We start from the raw sequence: 22745 nt of genomic DNA, 5'->3' as shown, positions 1-22745 counted from the left end.
TGTGTGTTAGAATTTCCAAGGCTTTAGGTTTTGGTCATTTTTTTCTACACGCATTCATTTCCTAGGGGGTCCTATCTAGACTCGTGTTTTTAAATGTCACTTTAAGTTGATGCATTTCAAATATGTATGTTCATTTTTACTCATTCCCTTGTACTTCCATTCATACAGCTGTGTAATCGGTTTTTCCACTTGAGGTCTAACAGGCATCTCAGATGTCAGTAATAATAGAGTGCTGTCCATGAGCAATGTAATACTGGCCACACAATGTAATTAACAGTTTTCTAGTAGTCAAAATTCTTTGTAAAAAGAAGCGTGAAATTAACTTTAATAATATGTTTTTAACTCCGTCTATCCCAAATATTATATTTTCCATGTGGAAGCAATATAAAGATTATTAATGAGCTATTTTTCTTTCTTTTGTACTGAATCATTGAAATCTGGTACATATTTTACTCTTACGTCATATCTCAACTCTGACTAGCCTCATTTCAAGTGCTCAATGGCCACATGAGTGGACAACACAATTTTGCACCTTCTCCTTTCCTTCATGTCTCTTGTCCATTTCCTCCTGAATTGTTTCCAGCCCCAGAGCTTCTGCTAATCGTGGAGTCTTGCCCTAGAAGGAAACACTGAGGTATCAGTTTTGAAAGTTCACGGTGGTCTTCTGCTCTAGTACCTTTGGTCCTTCTTGAGGTGTACTCCTTGCACTTGCCTGCTATGGAAAAGCCAAAACCCTCCCAACTGCAGCTGTTCTTTCCAGTGAGTACCTAGTGACTAGTTTGCTATTCTCTATTATAAACTTAGTCAGATGCTGTGCCATTGCTTCTTTTTTTTTTTTTTTTTTAACTCACATACAGACACTGATACCATACAGGTAATGTGTCTCTTGATGGTTTTTCCTCATCCACTTGAATTTTAGGATTTGGGGGGAATGTTTTTGCATTCCCAATGCTGTGAAATCATCAGCTCTGTTTACTAACAGAGCATATTCATCATTGCAAAATGAAACCCATACCAATTAAGAAGTTAATCCTCATTCCTTCCTCCTTCAGGCCCTGGCAACCACTAATCTGATTTCTGTCTCTATGGATTTGCTTATTCTGGATATTTCATGTAAATGGAATCATACCTTTTGTGTCTAGCTCCTTTCACTTAGCACATTTTCAGGTTCATCCAAGTTGTTGCATGAATCGGTACTCCATTCCTTTTTAATGGCTGAATAACATTCCATTGAGTATCTGTACCACATTTTGTTTATCCATTCATCAGTGGACAGACATTTGGGTTGTTTGGACATTTGGACCTTTTGGCTATTGTGAATAGTGCTGCTATGAACAGACATGTACGAGTTTTTATTTGAACACCTGTTTTCAGTTCTTTTGGGTATATATCCAGGAGTAAAAATGCTGGGTCATACGGTAATTCTATCTTTAACTGCTTCAGGAACCACCAAACTGTTTCCAGAACGGCTGCACCATTTTACATTTTCCCAAGAAATGTTATTAGATTTCTATATTCTCTATATCCATTTTAAACTTTATTATTTTTCTTTTCTTTATCTTATAGCCATCCCAGTGGGTGTGAAATGGTGTCTTACTGGGTTTTGATTTGCATTTCCCCAATGACTAAGGACTTTGAAATGAATAGGTTGAAAGTGCAAGAAGACTTGGAGGGAACTTGTCAGGGTATGCTTCAATGCACAGTGAAACCAGCTTAAGTGGGTGCATGGGTGAAGCTAGCTTCCAGCCTAGTCGAGTCAATGGAGGGAGGTGTGTGTTTGTGGGTTGTGGCCTGCCTTGGGGAAGATCCAACAGGAAGTGTAGAGGGAGCATCCAGCTTAAGGGTGGTCTTGGCAGAAGATGTTTGTGTGGAGAGAGAAGCCAGCCTGGTGGGTGGGGATATGGAAGGTGGTGTATAGCTGCATGGTACAGTCATCCTAGGACCTGGCTGAAATGCAGAGATAGAGGGTATACAGCCTAGGGGAGGATATGACAGGAAGTGTATATGTGTTGAATGCAGCCAGCCCAGAGGAGGTCCTGCAGGAAATGCATGGGTGGAGGCTACAGCTAGTCTAGTTGCGTTAATGGCAGCAAGTGGATTGGTCGAAGGAGCATCCAGGCTTGCAAAGGACTCAGCAGACCTTGGATGGGGGAATTGTGCAGAAAGCCTGTAGGAGGATCCTGTAGGAAGTGAATGGATGGAGGGAACATCCAGCCCAGGGGAGGACATGGCAGAAGGTACATGGCTGGAGAAAGCAGCCTGCCTAGTGGAGGACTAGCCAGGAGATGGTATGAGTGGAGTGAGCATCCAGTCTTGGGGAGGACATGGCTGGGGAAGACCCAGCATGAGTTGCATGGGTACAGAATGTAGTCAGCCTTTGGGAGGACCTGTCAGAAACTGCAGGGGTGGATGTTGCAGCCCACTTTGGGATATATGGCAGGAAGAATATGGGTGGAGAGTGTAGCCAGCCCAGGAAAGAACATGACAGAAGGTGTGTAGGTAGATGGAGTATTCAGCCTAGGTGAGAAGCTTGCAGGAAGTGCATGGGTGGAAGATGCAGCCAACCTAGGGGTCAGGGCTAATCATTTGGTTCATGAATGTAGGGTGAAGTCATCCTAAGTTAGGACTCCAGAGGAAGAAATATTTATCCCATGGGAAATCATGGCATGATGTCCATTAGTGCTAAGGAACATCCACTCTAGAAGGACATGGCTAAAGATGTATGGGTGCATGTTGTATCCAGCTCACATGTGGAAATGGCAGGGAGTGCATAAATGCAGAATGTAGCCAGCCTAGAGGAGGATCCTGCTGCATGTTCATTAGGGAATGGTGCATCCTGCCTAGGGGAGGATCCAGTAGGAGGTACATCTGTGGAAGGAACATTCCTTCAAAGGAGGATGCAGCAGGCTGTGCATGTGTGTGGGAAGCATCCAGCCTACACATGGTCTTGGCAAGAGGTAAATGGGTGGATGGTCCAGCCAGCCTAGCAGACAGCCTGGCAGAAAGTGCACAGGTGGAGGATACAGACAGATTAGAGGAAGACCTGATGGGAAGTACATGTGTAGAGCGTGAATCTTGACTAGGGCAGGACTTGGTGGGTGGTGGATGGATGGAGTGTGCAGTGATCTTGGAGGAGGACATAGTTGATGTCTGTGGGTGCAGTCTTCCTCTTAGGGGAAGACTCAGCATGAGGTGCATAAGGTTAGGGCCTTCCAACCTAGGGGAAGACTTGGAGGACATGCATAAATGGAGGAAGCAGTCATCCTGGGGAAGGATCAGGTAGGAAGTGGATGGGTGGTCAGAGCATCCAGCCTATGTGAGGATTCAGTTGGTGGTGCATGAGTCAGAAACATCTCATGGAAGGAGTAGAGAAGCAAAACTTTTATATTCAGAGACAGTAGGTATGGAAAGAGGAAGCAGGGTGCTAAATACTGCTAGGAGAGTTCTAGAAAGCCAGTGAACTGCATCAAGCATTTCATTAACAGGACAGTCGAGGCAGAGAATGTTGTCTTTCTTAGGCACGTGAGGCTGGGGTCTGGGCCCAATATGGAGAAAAAAGGTTATAGTGTAGGAAGTTCATGTAAAGAGTTTAGGGTCAAGCTGTCTTATTCAAGCCAGCCTAAGGTTATGTGGGGTACATTTGATCAAAGAGATTGTTCTTGGACAACTCACAGATAAGTAGGGGATGGCTGAGTGAAACAGTCCTCGGGTCCAGAGTGCACATGGTGTTTTTCTTCCTGGAGGACCATTCATACCCTTTGTTGGGTGTGTTGCCTGACTGATAGTTGTTGGATGGTTCTTTGATGAGGCATTTTATCAAGTGAATGCATTTAAAAATAAAGAGAAGGAGAAAGATTAGTAGATGGATAAGAGGTTAAAACCAAGACTTTACATTAGGAGGCAATCTTTCAATGGATTCCAGGCCATGGATTCAAAAGTATCTCAGGTCAGTGGTATGAGGGCAGCTGTGGTGGTGCAGTGATTTCCCAGTTTGTGATCTGAATATGCTAAGCGATGGTACAGATGTCAGAGATTCTGGGGAACAGTTACTTGCAACCACTGTGTAAGTACCCTCTGGGGAAGCCAGATCATTTGCAATGCCAGATGATTGTGAAGGACTGCACGTTGGGGTTCTTGCAGTCCTCTGGTGATGATGCTGGTGGTTTTGGTGAGATGTCCAGAGCTGTGGTTACTTCCTAGAGTAAAGCATGGAAGATGTGGGAATTTCAGTGAACTTCCTAAGTGGCCCACACAGTGGTAGTCCCAGGGATTATTGGTGGTCCACACATGATCAAGGCTGTAGTTAGGCTTTCCAAGTTTAGTACCACCATTTTGTTTCATTCTGGGGTATTTCCTCAGAACCTGATAAAAAGAAGGTCACATTTGGGGTCCACAACCTTGCTATCTTTTTTTAAATAATAGTCATCCTAAAAGGTGTGAAGCGATATCTCATTGTAATTTTGATTTGCATTTTCCTGATAATTCATGATATTGACCATCAATTCATGAACATGTTAGCCATTTATACGACTTCTTTGGAGAAATGTCTTTTCAAGTCCTTTGCCTGTTTTTAATCAGATTATTTGAGTTTTTTTGCTATTGCGTTGTAAGAATTCCTTATAAATTTGGAAATTAACTCCTTATCAGATACATGGTTTGCAGATGTTTTCTGTAGCTTGCCTTTTTACTCCATTGATTGTTTACTTTGCTGTGCATGAGATTTTTAGTTTGATTTTGTCCCACTTGTCTACTTTTGCTTTGTTCCCTGTGTTTTTGGAATCATATCCAAGAAATCTTTGCCTAGGTTAATGTCAAGAGGCTTTCCCCTAAATTTTCTTCTAGGAGTATCATGTTTTACATATAAGTCTGTAATCCATTTTGAGTTGATTTTTGTTTATGATGTAAAGTAAGAGTCAAATTTCATTCTTCTGTATGTGGATATCCAGTTTTCCTAGCAACATTTGTTGAAGAGACTATTTTTTCCTCATTGTGTGTTCTTTGACACACTTGTCAAAGATGAGTTGACCATATATGCATGGATTTATTTCTGGTCTGTCTTTTGTGTTTCAGTGGTCTCTATATCTGTCTTTATGCCAGGACCATGCTGTTTTAAATACTATGTTTGTAATATATTTTAAATTAGGGAGTATGATACTTCCACCTTTGTTCGTTCTTCAGATCACTTTGGCTATTCTGGGTCTTTTGTAGTTCCATGTGAATTTTAGGAGTATTTTTTCTATTTCTGTAAAAAATGCCAGTGGGATTTTGTTGGGAGTAGTGTTGATTCTATAGATCACTTTGACTAGTATGGACATTTTAACAATATTAAGCCTTCCCATCCATGAAACAAGATGTCTTTCCACTTTTGTGTGTCTCGTTTAATTTTCTTTGTTAATGTTTTTTTAGTTTTCAGTTTATAAGTCTTTCACCTCTTTGGTCAGTTTATTCCTAAGTATTTTTCTTCTTGATGCTATTGTAAATGGGATTGTTTTCTTAATTTCCTTTTTAGATTGTTAGTGTCTAAAACACAGTGATTTTTGTATGTTGATTTTGTATGCTGCAACTTTACTGAACCTGTTTATTAGTTCCAACAGTTGTGTGTGTGTGTGTGTGTGTGTGTGTGTGTATTTAGGGTATTGTGCATATAGGATCATGTTGTCTGAAAAAAGAGAATTTTCTTTCTTTCTGATTTGAATGCCTGCTATTTCTTTTATTTGTGTAACTGCTTTTGCTGAGATGTCCAGTACTTTGTTGAATAGAAGTAGCAAGAGTGGACATTTTTGTCTTTTTCCTGATCTTAGAGGGAAAGCTTTCAGCTTCTCACTGTTCAGCATGATGTTAGCTGTGGGCTTATCATATATGGCCTTTATTATGTTGAGGTACATTCCATCTATACCTAGTTTGCTGAGAATTTTTATGATGAAAGGGTGTTGAATTTTGTCAAATTATTTTTCTGCATGTATTGATATGATTTTGTGATTTTTATCCTATATTTTGTTAATGTGATGTACACATCACATTTATTGATTGGCATATATTGAAACATCCTTGCATCCCAGGGATAAATCTCACTTGATCATGGAGTATGATCCTTTTGATGTGCTGTTAAATTCAGTTTACTAGTATTTTGTTGAGGTATTTTTCATCAGTGTTCATTAGGGATATTGGCCTGTAATTTTCTTTTCCTGTAGTGTGTTTTTCTGTCTTTGGTATCAGAATAATGCTGGCCTCATAAAATGAGTTTGGAGGTGTTTTCCCTATTTGATTTTTTATAATTGTTTGATTAGTATTGGTGTTCTTTTTAAATATTTGGCCGAATTTACTAATGAAGCCATCTGGTTTGGGGATTTTCTTTCTTGGACGGTTTTTTGATTACTAATTCAATCTCCTTATTCATTATAGATCTGTTCAGATTTTCTGTTTCTTCATGATTCAGTCTTAGAGGGTTGTATTTTTCTAGGGACTTACCCATTTTTCCTAATGTATCCAATTTGTAAGTATATAGCTGTTTGTAGTAATCTCTTATGATCTTTTTGATGTCTGTGGCAATGGTTATAATGTCTCCTCTTTTATTTCTTATTTATTTGAGTCTCTCTTTTTTTTGCTGGTTAGTTGAGCTGAAGTTGTATCAGTTTTGTTTATCTTTTCTAATAACCACCTCTTGGTTTTTGTTGAGTTTTTGTATTGTTTTTCTTATCTCTATTCATTTATTTCTATCTAATTTTTTTTTTTTTTTTTTTTGCGGTATGCGGGCCTCTCACTGTTGTGGCCTCTCCCGTTGTGGAGCACAGGCTCCGGATGCGCAGGCTCAGCAGCCATGGCTCACGGGCCCAGCTGCTCTGAGGCATGTGGGATCTTCCCGGACCGGGGCACGAACCCGTGTCCCCTGCATCGGCAGGCGGACTCTCAACCACTGCGCCACCAGGGAAGCCCTCTATCTAATTTTTATTATTTTCTTCTTTCTGCTAACTTTGGGTTTAGTTTGTTCTTCTCTTTGTAGCTTCTTGACGTGTAAAGTTAAATTGTTTACGTGAGATAGTTCTTCTTTTCAAATGTACATGTTTATTGGTATAAAATTTCCTCTTAGTGTTGCTTTTGCTGAATGATGGTATGTGACCAGACTCACAAACTGGCATACACCAAGTTGTAATTAAGAAGACCTGGGCTAAGCAGGTAAATCACCAAGGTGGAGGAAGCCAACTAGCCTTAAGAATGGGTAGATATTAATAACGAAATAATTAAGATTGAATTCTACACAAGGTAAATAAAAAACATGGGAACAGAAGTTAACACAGTAAAAACCGTGCATCATTGAAGAATGGTGAGTATTTGAGTCTGGCTGGATTTTAGCGTTCTTTCACCAGAGTAGCAGCTTGAAATTCTCTTTTGCAATTCATAAAATTTGATGAATATGGGCACCTAAAAGAATATGGGCGCATTTTGAGAGTAACTGATTGTTGTTTTAACAAACAAGAGGTACTCTCTTTGAGGTATTTCAGGAAGGTCAATCTGGGTATATAAAAAATGAGTTGAAGAAAAATTGGCAAAGTAGGGGCTCAGAGAATCAGTCCTTCCACTGAAGCAATCATTAAGGTCCAAAAAATTGTGAGTATCAAATTTGTTGGAGCTCTTGAATGTAATATAAAAAGATACAGCTACCAGGTAAGTGCTTAATGAAGAAACAGGCTGCTAAATATTAACCAAAAAAAAGTGTCATGGTGATTTTACTTACTAGCCAATCATCTCCCATTCCCCTGGGCATCAGCAGTCCATAGAGATGGCAGCCCATGATCCTGGTGTGGCTTTCTGGTGTCAATGCAGACCTTATTCTCAAAAAACTGTAGTTGTATGTTTTTCCTGTCTGGTGGTTCACTGAGGGACCAGAACAGAAGCAGACCTTTGTTTTGCTAAACTTCAGCTGGAGGGGCTTTCTGTGTGGCAGCATCTACTGAAATCATTTAAAGATATACACTATTCATAGTAACCTAGAGCGCAGGATAAAAGGGCACATAGCAGATAGACCCAAAAGTCTGGGAAGGAGGAGTCAGGAGGAAGATACTTGGGGGAATAAGGCCTCGGTTGGACTACTGTATATACTGAAGAGGCTGTAGTGTTAAGCTCATGCCCAGGGCAAGACACATGCTCAGTGAAAACGTAAGAGGAACGCAGATTTTGTACCTTGGGCTGATTTGTGGATGGCACAGACAGGAGGTTCAGGCTGAAACAGAGTTGTAGGCATCCTGGCTTAAAATTGAAGGAGTACCCCAACTCAGAGCCAATATGCAAAGACCAGGAGACGTTTTTGTTTTTTTGCTCCTGGAACTTAAGGATATCTCTGTTAGGTCACTGGCTGACCACTCATAACAGGACAGAGACTTCAGTTACCACACATAACAAAAAATTCAGTCTTTGAAAAAATGGTTTGGAGCAGTCACTAAACAAATGGACAGCTCCAGCCCACAACCATCAATAGCAGCAAACACTGGAGAAGAGTGAGGATCTGCATTCCAGACATACTGTATAAAATATTTGAAATACCCAGTTTTCAGTGAAAAAAAGTACACAGTGTACAAAGAAATGGGAAAAGATGGCATATGCACAGGAGAAAGGAAATTGCCAAAAACTGTCCCTGATGAAGCCCAGACATGGGACATACTAGACAAAGACTTTATTTTATTTTTATTTTATATTGGAGTAGAGTTGATTAACAATGTCGTATTAGTTTCACGTGTACAGCAAAGTGATTCAGTTATACATATACATGTATCTGTTCTTTTTCAAATTCTTTTCCCATTTAGGTTGTTACAGAGTATTGAACAGAGTTCCCTGTGTTATACAGTAAGTCCTTGTTGGTTATCTGTTTTAAAAATAGCAGTGTGTAGATGTCAATCCCAAACTCCCAATCTAGACAAAGACTTTAAATCAGCTGTCTTAAATATACTCAAGGAGCTAAAGGAAACCATGGACAAGAGTTAAATGAAATCATGAAACCAGTGTATGAACAGAGAATATCAATAAGAGGTAGAAATTATAAAAAGGAAACAAACAGAAACTCTGAAGCTGAAAATACAATACCCAAAATGAAAAATTCACTGGAGGGTTTCAACAGCAGATCCGAGAAAGCAGAAGAAAAAATTGGCAATTGATAGGACAATTGAAATTATCCAGTCTGAGGAACAGAAAGAAAAAGAATTAAGAAAAATGAACAGAGCCTAAGGGACCTGTGGAGTATCAACAGGTATACCAGAATACATATTATGGGAGTACAAGAAGGAGAAGAGAGAAGGAAAATGGCAGAAAGAGTACTTGAAGAAATCATAGCCGATAACTTTCCAAATTTGATGAAAGCCATGACTCTACCCATCCAAGAAGCTCAACAAACTCCAAATATGATAAATTGAAAGATATACACTGGGACACATTGTAATGAAACCATCCATCAATAGGTGAGCAAATAAATTATGATACACACACACACACACACACACACACACACACACGCACCGCACCGCACCGCACTGCGCGGCTTACAGGATCTTAGTTCCCAGACAGGGATTGAACCCGTGCCCCCTGCAGTGGAAGCACGGAGTCTTAACCACTGGACCGCCAGGGAAGCCCTGAGATATATATATATATATATATATATATATATATATATTTTTAAGCCATACCAAGGAATGAAGCACTGATACATGGATACATGTGTGAATCTGCAAAATATTATGCTAAGTGAAAGAAGCCAGAAAGAAAAGATCACATATTATATGGTTCCATATATATGAAATATTCAGAATAGGTAAATCCATTGAAACAGAAAGAAACTGGTGGTTTCCAGGGTCTAGGAGGAAGGGGGAATGGAAAGAGCTGTTTAGTGGTTCCTCGTTTTCTTTTAGGGTGATGAAAATGTTTTGGAACTAAACAGAGGTGGTGGATGCACAGCATTGTGAACGCACTAAATGACATTGAGTTGTTCAATTTAAAATGGCTAATTTTGTTATGTGAACTTCACATTAAAATTATTTGGAATTAGACCTTGGAGGCTAATAAGAAAAATATTGGACTAGCTTCTGCATGAAATAAGGCTTGGGTTTGGATATTGATCTTTTCCATAGAAAGATAGTACCACTGTGAGAGATTATGAGAAGGAAAAAGCATTAGGATTTAAAGAACTCGTCTGGAGACAACAGAATTTCAGACTATAGTGACTTAAAGATCAAAGTAATTATAACAGAAAAAAAAAGAAATTCCAGGGAAGAACTTAGTTGCTTTTATATTATTATTTTGGTATTTATAACATTATATTGGCCTTCAGCCTGGGTAATTCTTGCAGTGTCCATGAGACAACAAAGTGTCAGTTACACTTTGATAATTTTTTTGTAAATTTTTTGATTAAAAAAATCTTTAACATAACATGAATACTTATTAATTCCTGACAGTAAAAACACAGGTGTTCTATTTTTCTCTGTAATTTTCTGATTTCTTTTTCATTTTTCAAAAGAAAATAAATAAAGGCAAGGAGAGTAAATGAGTCTGTTAAGAAACGAGAGCACAAGGAAGAATAGGTTAGCTAATTTCTAGTTGGGGGGGAAAGATGAGAATATATGTGTATAAGGGGATATTGGTATATAGTATGTATTAATTCTGGCTGCCATAACAAAATAACACAAACTAGGTGGCTTTAACAGCAGAAATTTATTTTCTCAAGTTTTAGAGGCTGGAAGTTCAAGATTAGCATACCATCATGGTTGGGTTCTGCTGAGATCTTTCTTGCCAATTTTCAGAAGCCTGCCTTGTCGCTGTATCTTAGATGGTGGAGAGAGGGCTCTCGGGTTTCTCCTCCCCCTCTTATAAGGACACAAATCCCATTAGATTAGGGCCATACTTTTATGACTTCATTTTAACTTTAATTACTTTCGCAAAAGGCCCTATCTCCAGATAGTAACATTGGAGGTTAGGCTTCAACATAAGAATTTTGGCAGGACAAAAATATTCAGCCCATAATAAGTATATGAAAATAAAAGAAGAAAAAGAAGATGGTGGACAGAGAGGAAACGACTGATTAGACAGCGTCACATGAGCAATTAGATGACATAGAATTAGAAGCTCCAGTAGATCTGACAGGATTGTGGGAATTCTTCTTTATAGAGAGGAAGAAGAAGAACTCGAATACAAAGAGGTATTTACAGGCAATGAGGAAGGGAGGTAATTACAAAGAGGATTTTCTTATTACATGGTCTTATTCTTTCAGTAGTTTGTAAATGTATTCATTTATCAAGAGTAAGAGATACTGTGATTAAATTATACCCTGAGGAGTGCATGAAGAGTTTGAAATGGCTTCTGTGGTCACTGTAATAGAAATTCAACAAGAAGTGTATTTTTTAATTGTCAAGGAGAAGTGAAGGGGCACTTGGAGTTAGGAAACGTTAATTTGTAGTGGATTTTCAAAGCAAATGATCATAATTTTCTTCACATCAACTTGACAGCAAAAGGTTGGTAAGTGGCAAGGCCAACCGGTGGTTCAGAGCATAAAAGCTTCATTGTTGAAAAGAAAATAAGAGCTCTGAGAGATGATAGCTCGTAGTTGGTCTAGTTCTTTCTAGCTAAGCCATGATGTTCCTCTGCTGAAGATAAAATCACAGGATATCATCATCAGATAAGGATTCTCCATGACTGTGATTGAACAGGACAAGAACAAACCTACTCCATAATCATGCAAGCACAAAAATAAACAAACATCTCCCTCTTTCAGCTAATATAAGTAATTGCCGCTTCTTCCCCAATAACAACCTTAGCCGCACTCCTTTCCTCCTTGCCACCTAGAAAGTAATTACAGTGACCCAATCCTCAAGTTATTCCTGCTTTCTGACAACATGCACTCCAGAACAGACACACTTTCTTGGAGCCTCCCTACAATCAATTACCATAAACCCAAATCCTAGCATAATCCCCCAGCTCCTTATTGGAGTGTCCCACTGTTCCCGTGATTCAGTCTCCCTGGTTGCAACAATAAACTTAACTTTGTTGACTGTAAGTGTCCCTGGTGGTCTCTCTCTGGAGGGCATGAACTTAGGGCATAAAATTTGGGCTTTCATCTTTAACACAGCTACTCATGGGGTCCAAGCTAGGAAGGCACAATGAGACTAGAAAGGAGCTGATGGACTGATAGACGTGTCGGCCAGAGAGGAAGCACTCAGCAGTGGGGGAGAACTGGTTTAGTGTGTGAGAGACTGGACAGGGAACAAAAGGAGGGGACAGTCTTCACCCTGAGGATGACATCCTGTACTGAACACTTGCATTTACAGCCCCAAGCACAGCTTCTCACGCTCAGTAGACTGTACTCTGATTAAAAACTAATTTTTTATTTTAAAGGTGGAGCTTAGAGCCTCTTATCTTTTCCTGTATCTCAAGATGAGTAGACATTTGCACATCAACTCAGACTCACAAAGTATGTCAGAAGCACAGGGATCCTATAATGTTCTCTCTCTTTCTCACTGACTTGATAGGGAAGAAAGCAGGAGGAACCCTTTCTATAGAGGGCAGCTTAGGGGAACACGTGCTCTACTCTTCTGGCAGAGTAAAGTAGCTCAGAATAAAACGTAATTTATTTTATCATTCAAAGAGCCCCCTTCCCCACCAGCTTGTCAGTGGAGAAAAAATATCGCTATGTATTCAATCTGATATAAAATTAGTGTGATCCAAAAATATTGAGGAACATCATTCAGAAGTGTAGATTATCAGACTTTGAATGAAATATTTCATATTTCAGAGAGCCTTCCCTTCCCCTTGCTCCCCTCTCTCAGGTGGTGCCAGGATAGATGGACAGAAGGGTTTTAAGGATCTCCCTGACATGAGAAAGATCCAGAGGCCTCAGATATGATGCCCTCTATTTCTCTGGTCTCTGGGACAAGGTTCCTTGTAAACATGAGCGTGGTTAACCTTGCTAACAGTGTGGGAGAAATTTCTTATTGGTTCAGTTAATGATCTGGTCTCTTTTAACTTGGTCAGAATAAGTGAACCTCAGCTTGGTCTCCATCAGTGGCAGGTTACTGATTGCAACTGATGCCCCTTCACACCTGCTGGCTTGACAGCTACAGTGCCCCCCCCCCCGCCCTTATCAAGCCACTCAGATTTCAGTCTGTGCCATATGGGAATTAGGGTTGGCTCATTAAAAGCAAACTTCAGGGCTTCCCTCTGTCAGATCTCATTATCGGGCCAAATTCTTAGGGTCTTGTTCAAGGTTGTTGGGAGAGGGACAGCCCAACAACTGACTTTTCCTAGATCCCTCAATGGAGAATAAAAGCAGTATCCTCCTTCTCAGTCGTTAATGTTATCCTTATTTATCAAAAGTACCACCTTCCTGGAAAGGGAGCCCTCCTACACTGTTAGTGGGAATATAAATGGGTACAGCCACTATGGAAAACAGCATACAACTTCCTTAAAAAGCTAAAAATAGAGTTACCATATGATCCAGCAGTCCCACTCCTGGGCATATATCTGGAAAAGACGAAAGCTCTAATTCGAAAAAATACATGCACCTCAATGTTCATAGCAGTACTATTCACAGTAGCTAAGATATAGAAGTAACCTAAGTGTCCATCAACAAATGAGTGGATAAAGAAGACATGGTATATATAAACAATGGAATACTACTCAGCCATAAAAAAGAATGAAATATTGCCATTTGCAGCAACATGGATGCACCTAGAGATTGTCATACTAAGTGAAGTCAGAAAGAGAAAGACATATACCATATGATATCACTTATATGTGGAATCTTAAAAAATAATACAGATCAACTTATTTACAAAATGGGAACAGACTCGCAGACAGAAAACAAGCTTAGGGTTAGCAAAGGGAAAAGGGGAGGGGGAGGGATAAATTAGGAGAAAGGGATTAACAGATACATGCTACTATATTTAGAATAAACAACAAGGACTTACTGTATAACACAGAAAACTATATTCAGTATCTTGTAATAACATATAATGGAAAAGAATCTGAAGCTATACACCTGAAACTAACACAATATTGTAAATCAACTATAGTTAAATTTTTTAAAAACTACCTCCTTCCTGTAATCTGCAGCTATAAACTGGGTAATTGGTGACTGCTTCCTTCTTTTCCTCTCTCCTTTCTTTTCTTCCTCTTTACATCATTTCTTAGCCAGAAAAGGGCAGTATTTCTCTAAACTCCCCCTATGCTCTATTTTCCTTGTACCATTGAGAAGTCAACTTAAGAGCCTAAAATCATTCATGAGTGGCATAAGGAATAACTATAAATTGGCTTTGTATGGCTGATGCTTCATAGCCTAAGATTCGGAAAATAGTCTCTAAAGATAATACGTGTCTTGCAAGGCTGCCACCTAGTGTCATAATCCAATTTAGAAAATGAACGAATATTACCTAAGTCTTGTGTAACCAGTTAACACTCACCCCTCAGACAGATGGATGCCTAGGAAAAATTAAGTTAATCATAGTTTACAAAGGAAGCCATCAAGAGACTAACTTGTTAGTTGAGGGAGAAGTGATTGATAAAGAAATTGTGATAGTGGTGTCAATTTGTGATAGTAAAACACAACCAGGAAGAGCACTAGGGTTTCTGACACTGTATGTTAACATGTTCTATTGGAGCTGAGTGTTTGGGGTGGAGGTGGCGGTCCTCTGATTTTTTTTCATTGCTAGAAGAACATTTGACTGCTGACTCTGAGAGAGACAGCATTGTACAAAGGCTTTCCATTCCTGGAGACTTGATTTATCTTTTAGGGTCAAAGAACAAAACAGATGGTGATAATATATATTTCGTATGTATATTTTTGGGTTTATTCAACATTCCTCACCTATGGTCATCCTAATGAAAAATTCTGTTTTCACAATCAGCGGTCTGATTCACTTGCTCTATAATTCTCTGTGTAACTATTCTAGAACTATGAGGGAAATACCAGGCATAAGATGTGAGCATTTCCCTAATCAGAGCAGAGAACTGGAAATTTTAATAAGCCTATTTAAAATGCTCTAGGGTCTTTAATGAAAATGCTAACATAACACAAAAGTATACTATTAAACATATTTACACACTAAATATCCCTTAATGTTGTACAAATGTTACCAGAAACTGGTTTATATTCCATATTATTAAAATCTCATTTTTCCTACTTCATAAATTATTTCAAAGGCAATTTTCACCTGCAAATGACTATAAAGTGCTAGTATTTTTTTAACTATATTTCAAAGTTTAACACAGTGGGAGATTCCGCCTCTGTTAGAAATTACATATAGCTGTGCTAGGCAAATGAATTTGAGTTGTGCTTCAAATTGAACATGTTAATTTTTCGAGTTTTATTGAGATCTAATTGATGAAAGTGTATACATTTAAGGTACACAACTTGATGTTTTGATGTACATATATAGTGAAATAACTACCACAATCAAGCTAATTAGCATATCTGTTACCTCACATAGTTACTGTTTTCTTGTGTTGTGTTTTGTAATAACATTTAGACAATTTCAAGTAGACAATACCATACTGTTAGCTTTAGTCACATTGCTGTAAATTAGATCTTCATAACTTGGTCATCTTGCATAACTGAAAATATGTACCCTTTGACCATCACCTCTCCATTTCTCCCTCCAGCCCCTGGCAACCACCATTTTATTCTGTTTCTGTGAGTTTGACTATTTATATTTTACGTACAAATGAGATCATGCAGTATTTGTCTTTCTGTGTCTGGTTTATTAACTTAGCATAATGTCCTCTAGATTCACCCCTTTTCATTAGGTTTCTTCTATATCTTGGTTTTGTGAATAATGCTGCAATGAAAATTGGAGTGCAGATATCTCTTTGAGATACCGATTTCATTTCCTTTAAATGTATACCCAGAAGTGGGATTGCTGGTTGAGAAGGTGGTTTTATCTTTAATTTTTTGAGGAACCTCCATACTGTATTCTGTAATGGTTGTACCAATTTACATTCCCACCAACTGTGTGAAAGGATTCCCTTTTCTCCACATCCTGGCCAACATTTGTTATCTTTTGTCTTTTTGATAATAGTCATTCTACCAGGTGTTAGGTGATATCTCATTGTGGTTTTGATTTGCCCTTCCCTGATGATTAGTAAAATTGAGCACCTTTTCATATACCTGTTGGTCATTTGCATGTCTTCTTTTGAGAAATATCTATTCAGGTGCTTTACCCATTTTTTAATAGAGTTATTTACTTATTTATTTATTGTTATTGAGTTGTTTGAGTTACTTTTATATTTTGGTTCTTAACCCCTTATCCAATATATGACCTAATATTTTCTCCCATTCTGGAGGTTACCTTTTTACTCAATTGTTTCCTTGGCTGTGCAGAAGCTTTTTAATTAGTTCAATGCAATTTGACTCGTCTATTTTTTGTGTGTATTGCCTGTGCTTTTGGTGTTTTATCCAAAAAATCACTGCCCAGGCCATCAATGTCAAGAAGCTTTTCCTCTATGTTTTCTTCTAGTAGTATTACAGTTTCACGTCTTATGTTTAACTCTTTAATCCATTTTAAATTGATTTTTGTATATGGTGTGAATTAAGGGTCTACTTTCATTCTTCTGCATGTGAATATCTTGTTTTCTCAACACAATTTATTGAAGACACTATCTTTTCCCCATTTTGTGTTCATGGTACCCTTGTTGAAGATCAGTTGACCATAGATGCATGGATTTATTTCTGGACTCTTTATTGTCTATTAGTCTGTGTATCTGTCTTTATGCCAGTACCATATAGCTTTGTAAAATATTTTGAAATCAGGGAGTGTGATGTCTCCAGCTTTGTTCTTCTTGCTCAAGACTGTCTCAGCTCTTTGTGATCTTTGGTGATTCAATATGAATTTTAGGATTGCCTTTTCTATTTCTGTTAAGAATGCCATTGGGATTTTGATAGCGATTGTGTTGAATCTTAGATCACTTTGGGTAGTATGGACATTTAAACATTATTAATTCTTCAGTCTTTGAACATGAGATGTCTTTCCACTTATTTGTGTTTTTAATTTTCTTTATTAATGTTGATTAAAGCAAATTAAATCCCATAAAGCAAATTTAATCAGGTAGGATGTCAACCTGATTTAAAACTTGTAGTTTACTGGTTAAAAAATAACCAGTAAACTGGTTGCAAATAAGGTTAACAATTAGGAGGATAATAACCTTTATTGTATTTCTCATTACTTTTCTAACTGTAGAAATATTTACGGTCTTGCATTTATTAATGACAAATTTGTATTGTTGAAAGTTTTCAAGGTTTCAAATTTCAAAGAGCAGAGAGTACTATCCCAAACAGTAATTTCTTGGAAGCCTGGTCATAAAGGGACAGTAGTTAGAAAGGTCAATCTGTTGACTCTCCAGTGATCTCACATGACTACAGTGACACTCAAACCTTTTGATCCTTGGAACCATACTATGAATAAATTGATCTTTGATCAGAACCTCTTCAACCAGACAGATTGACAATTAAATCAAATTTGAAATCAATTTAGTTCACTTAGCATAACTGTACATGGTCTTCAGTGAGTCTTCTTGCCTTTGTGCATCATTCAAGAATAGCACCTCATGGACTAAAAGCAATAGAATAATGATAAACTTCCAGAAATCTGAATTGATTCCAGAAACTAATGTATCCAGAGAGTCTTTTAGCCCTACCAAAGCCCTACCATCAGCAACACAGAGTGATAGCTCTTACTAATCTGGGCACAGCCCATTGTCCCCTGAAGCTCAAGAAAGTTAAGACAGAATGCAGCAATGTTGTCTTAGGACAAAGCACAATGACAACAGATAGGGAGTTGTAGGTAATTATGTTGTATGCTGTGTAGTGATGAAGTTACGAAGGACATAAACTTTGAGGAAGCCTAGTAAGGAATGGAGGAACCCTTAGAAAGAGAAAGGTAGTCATCCCAAATTGATACTAGTAAGTCTCAGTATCACAGAGGCAAGATGAGTGTCTGGTTTTAAAGCATACCTGAAAATTATTTGACACTCTTCCCACCAAGAGGTGAAGTCTAATTTCCCACCTCGCCTCCTTTTAAATATGGACTGGCCTTAGTTAACAGTGGCTACTAAAGAGAACACAGCTAGAGTGATGGTGTATAACTTCTGAGGCTAGTTTAGAAAAGGCAGCAGGGCTTCTGACCGGCTCTGTTAGGACACTTGCCTTTGGAACAAAGCTGATACGGTGCATGGAAGCCCAGTCCACATAGAGAGGCCATGTATAAGTGTTTCTGTTGTTAGCCCCTGCTGAGGTCCCAACCAACAGCCAACATCAATCACCAGGCATGCGAGTAAGGAAGGCTCAGAGGTGGTTCCAGCTCTAGGCATTGTTCGAGTGCAACATAATGAGAGACTCCAAGTGAAATCCACCAAGCTGAGCTTAGTCAACCCCTAGAACTGTAAAGAAATATTAATTAGAAATTGTTCTTATTTTACACCACTTAATATGGATCAGATAGTTAATCAGGAAGAGATAGTTGAAACATTGGGACATATATAGGGGTAGTAGCCCTTAGAGATGATTTGTGAAAATATTCCTGCTGAAGTTAGCATGTTTCCCTATCATCATGTATGGATTAGGACAAATCTCAAGTCTCTAACAGAGACACTGAAATGTAATTCATGTAAAAGAATGTGAAATTGACAATAATGCCCACCTGCTTTGTGTATTGTTTCTGTAATATGAAGGGAAGTGATTTGTTGAAATTTAAGAAATTAGTTAAAAAGTAAAAATTGTTCTATTTTGCAAGAGTGTAACTTGACCATTTGCCATGAATATTCTAGGCCCTTTGACAGGTATAGATAGGGTGTATCCATGTATAATACTATTTAACAGAACTAAACACTTAATCACGTTTTGTGTATTAATTTGTATATTTATACAACATGTTGTTCCAAAAAGAATTTGAGGAAGCTTAAAAAGAATATCGAAGATTGGAAATTGTATGATAAATTTTTTAAAGTTGTGCCATGAGAAAACAAAATGCAGAGTGAGGGCAAAGCACACTGACAAATTAGGCTAAAATGCATTCAATTATGACTTACATTTTGTGGGCCACAAGTTTCCAACATTCAATATAGAAGTAAATTTAGACAACTGCATAATTCAAAATACCAGATTAAACAAAATAGCTATCCAAGAGCACTTACTCCTTGAACTACAAAAATACGACTTTTTTTTTCTTGAGGAGGGTGTCAAAAAATGAGACATTATGCACTATAATGAACATCTTTTCACTTAGAGGCATACGTCATTTTATTGCACTTTATTGTGCTTTCAGATACTATGTTTTTTACAAATTGAAAATTTGTGGCAACCCTGTGTTATCAGATGATGGTTACATTTTTTAGCAATAAAGTATTTTTCAATTAAGGTATGTATTTTTAGATGTAATGCTATTGCAAACTTAATAGAGTACTGTATAATGTAAACATGACTTATATGCACTGGGAAACCAACAAATTCTGTGACTAGCTTTATTGCAATTTTAGCTTTATTGCAGTAGTTTGGAACTGAACCCACAGTGTCTCCAAGGTGTGCCTGTATTATGTTGACAAATTCCAGAGTATTTGTTTTCTTTTGTTTTCTGTCTTTTTTGTTTTTCTTTCTTATTTAAATTACATAAGTGATACCATTTTATTGAAGAAAAGGGGAACTCATATAAATTAAAAGGTAAAAAAAAATACCTCTTTGTGTTGCCACCAGCTTCACCACTTGATTTGAAATATCCCTTTTATCAAGCAAGAAATTCTACATAAGCTACTTACTTTTGTTGAAATGACCAAAAATTTTCCAAATTTAGTGAAAACGATAAACTCATAGATCCAAGAAACTCAACAAAATTGAAGCAAAAGAAACATAAAGTACAGGTGTACCTCATTTTATTGCACTTCGTAGATATTATGGTTTTTACAAATTGAAGGTTTGTCGTAACGCTGTGTCAAGCAAGTCTATTGGCAACATTTTTCCAACAGCATTTGCCCACTTCATGTCTCTCTGTCACATTTTGGTAATTCTTGCAATTTCTTTTCCCCCCATCATCAGTATTTATTGAGCATTTACAGTGTACTAGGCACAGTAGAACATACAGAAAGCCTTGTCCCTGCTCTCGAGGAGCTTACATTCTAAAAGAAAAAAAAATACACCTCTTTTTAAATGGTATTTTTGTTTGGTGTTTTCTTCAAGGTACTGAGGAAATAGCTTGTAGGGTGAGTTTTGGGTATAACTTAGCCCCATCATTGTTTAAAGAGAGGAAGGGGAAGGATTTTAAAGGCAAAGACAATGACAGACCATTCAGTATAGGTAGGGTTTACAGGGAGATAAACACAATCTCATCAACTAAGGAGAGATTTGCTGCAGTGTATAGGATGAGGGAAATAGTTTGTGGGATGCAAGCAAAGGAAGCAGGGTATCCTTAGGCATTGAGTGGAGCCAGAAAGATCATGCGGCCTTTTCCCCAAGTACATGGCCACCAAGTAGGAACAGTTGGTGACAGGACACAAGGCTTAAAAAAGGTAGTCCTGTGCACCTGACAAATAGAAAGAATAAAGGATCAAAACTGAAGGCAGGCTATAAGAGTATCAAGAAATTCTTAAAAACAAAAGTGATTTGGAAGCACGAAACTTACAGTTAATGCTAGCCAATGTCACAATGGGCCAAGAACATTGTGGCTTCCTAAGTTAGAAAATGCCATATACCAAAATTTTAAATGGAACACATTACTTTCTTTTTCATTCAATCCCCCAGTCTCTGAAAAAAAAAATTTTTTTTTCAGGGGGAGGGGGGAGTATGGAACATGGTTGGGAACAGTAGTAGTTATCTTAGTAGTATTTTGTTGTTATGATAAACTTTGTATTCAAACTTAGTAAAAGCTATTAGCTTCTTGGAATTTTTTAAACTTTTTCATTATTATTATATTTGTCATGGTGATCTGTGATCATTGACCTTTGATGTTACTGTTGTAAAAAGATTATGACTTGCTGAAGGCTCAGATGATGGTTAGCATTTCTTAGCAATAAGGCATGTACATTTTAATAGACATAATACTATTTCATACTTAATACACTGCAGTATAATGTAAATGTAACTTTTATATGCCCTGGGAAACCAAAAAATTTGTGTGACTCGCTTTATTGTTATAGTTGCTTTATTGCAGTGGTCTGAAACCAAACCCACAATATCTTCAGGGTATCCTTATGCTACACCAATATACATCATAATCAAATTGCTCAACACCAGTGATAAAGAGAAAGACTTATAAGCAGCCACGGAAAAAAGACGTGTTACGTAAAGTTATAAATTTAGGGATGAGAACACATATCATGTTGGAAACCATAAAAGTGAGAAGAAAGCACTGAGGAAGAAAGACTGTAAACCTAAAATTCTGTTGCCAGCAAAAACATCTTTCAAAAACAAAGACAAAATAATTTTTCAGATATACAAAAGCTGAAATAATTGGTCACTAACAAACCTGTACTTTTCGAAATACATGTATAATATGGTTCCTTTATCTGGTTATCTCTGTCAGACTTTTGTGTTTGTTGGTTGAATTAGAAACAAACTTGAGGATGTTGATTTAAGATTCATCAACATAGAGATGACTGATATCATAGTTGGCAAGGAGACTGTAAAATAAGAAACGAGGCACAGAGCCAGAAGCATGGAAAGCAAAGATGAAAGGTGGGCATTAACTTTGATGAGTGCCTAATGTACCAAACACCATGCGAGTTGTTTATCATATCGTATCTCGTTTTTCCCTTACATTAGGCCTATAAGGTAGATATAATTATCCCTGTTTTATTGATGAGAAAAGTGAAAACTCTGAAAGTTTATAAGTAAGTTTCCTAAGAACATGCTGCTTAAAAATAGCAGGAACAGGGTTGGAATCCAAGATACACATCTCTAACATTAACTACCATATACACACATATAACACACTACACCGTGCTGCTTAAATACCACGTTACCTGGAAAATTATACTTGGCCCTTTTATCCAGTCACCCCTCTACCCCTAAATGCAATAATCCTGTGCATTTCCTTTGTAGCTCGTCACAACTGTAATTGAATAATTATTGCTGCAATTATTTACCACCTCTGCTAGATTTTAACTTCCATGAGCATCTGGGCTATGAAATAACAGTGTCTTTTCACAGTACCTGATGCAGCACTTTGCAAACAGCAGGTGCTCCACACATTATTTTTGAATAAATCCTTCATCTCTACTGTTGCAAACAGGCTGAAAAGGAACTAGTACCAGGGCTGACAGAAGGCTTTGAATTTACCCACTAGTAACTCCTTAAAATCACCTGATCTCACATGAACTGGCTTTCTCATTGCAAAGCAGTTACCTAGAAGAACAACTGTAGTTAATAGTCTGTACTAGCACTGTCCAATAGAAATATAATATGAACCTCATATGTAGTTTAAAATTTTCTGGTACTTCGTTTAAAAAAGGCAGAAAATAATGAAATAATGCCTTTTGCAACAACATAGATGGACCTAGAGATTATCATACTAAGTGAAGTAAGTCGGACAGAGAAAGACAAATATCGCATGACGTTGATATGACAATTTTATTTTTTCTTTTCCATTTTTTTCCTGTAGGAAAAATCAGGGAAGAAGGCTTTCCATGGTAGAAAGCATGACATTGTTGACATATGTTGAACAATTAGAAGTTATGTCGAATCTAGGAAAATACGTTTGAAACATGAATAGTGGTGGGGTTGGAGTCGGAGAGGT

Source organism: Delphinapterus leucas, chromosome X (genome assembly GCF_059928025.1).
Source record: "Delphinapterus leucas isolate spDelLeu-1000000601 "Yukka" chromosome X, BTC_Dleu_Yukka2, whole genome shotgun sequence".
NCBI lineage: Eukaryota > Metazoa > Chordata > Mammalia > Artiodactyla > Monodontidae > Delphinapterus > Delphinapterus leucas.
The sequence above is the reverse complement of the archived record's forward strand: the minus strand, read 5'-3'. Positions refer to the sequence as shown.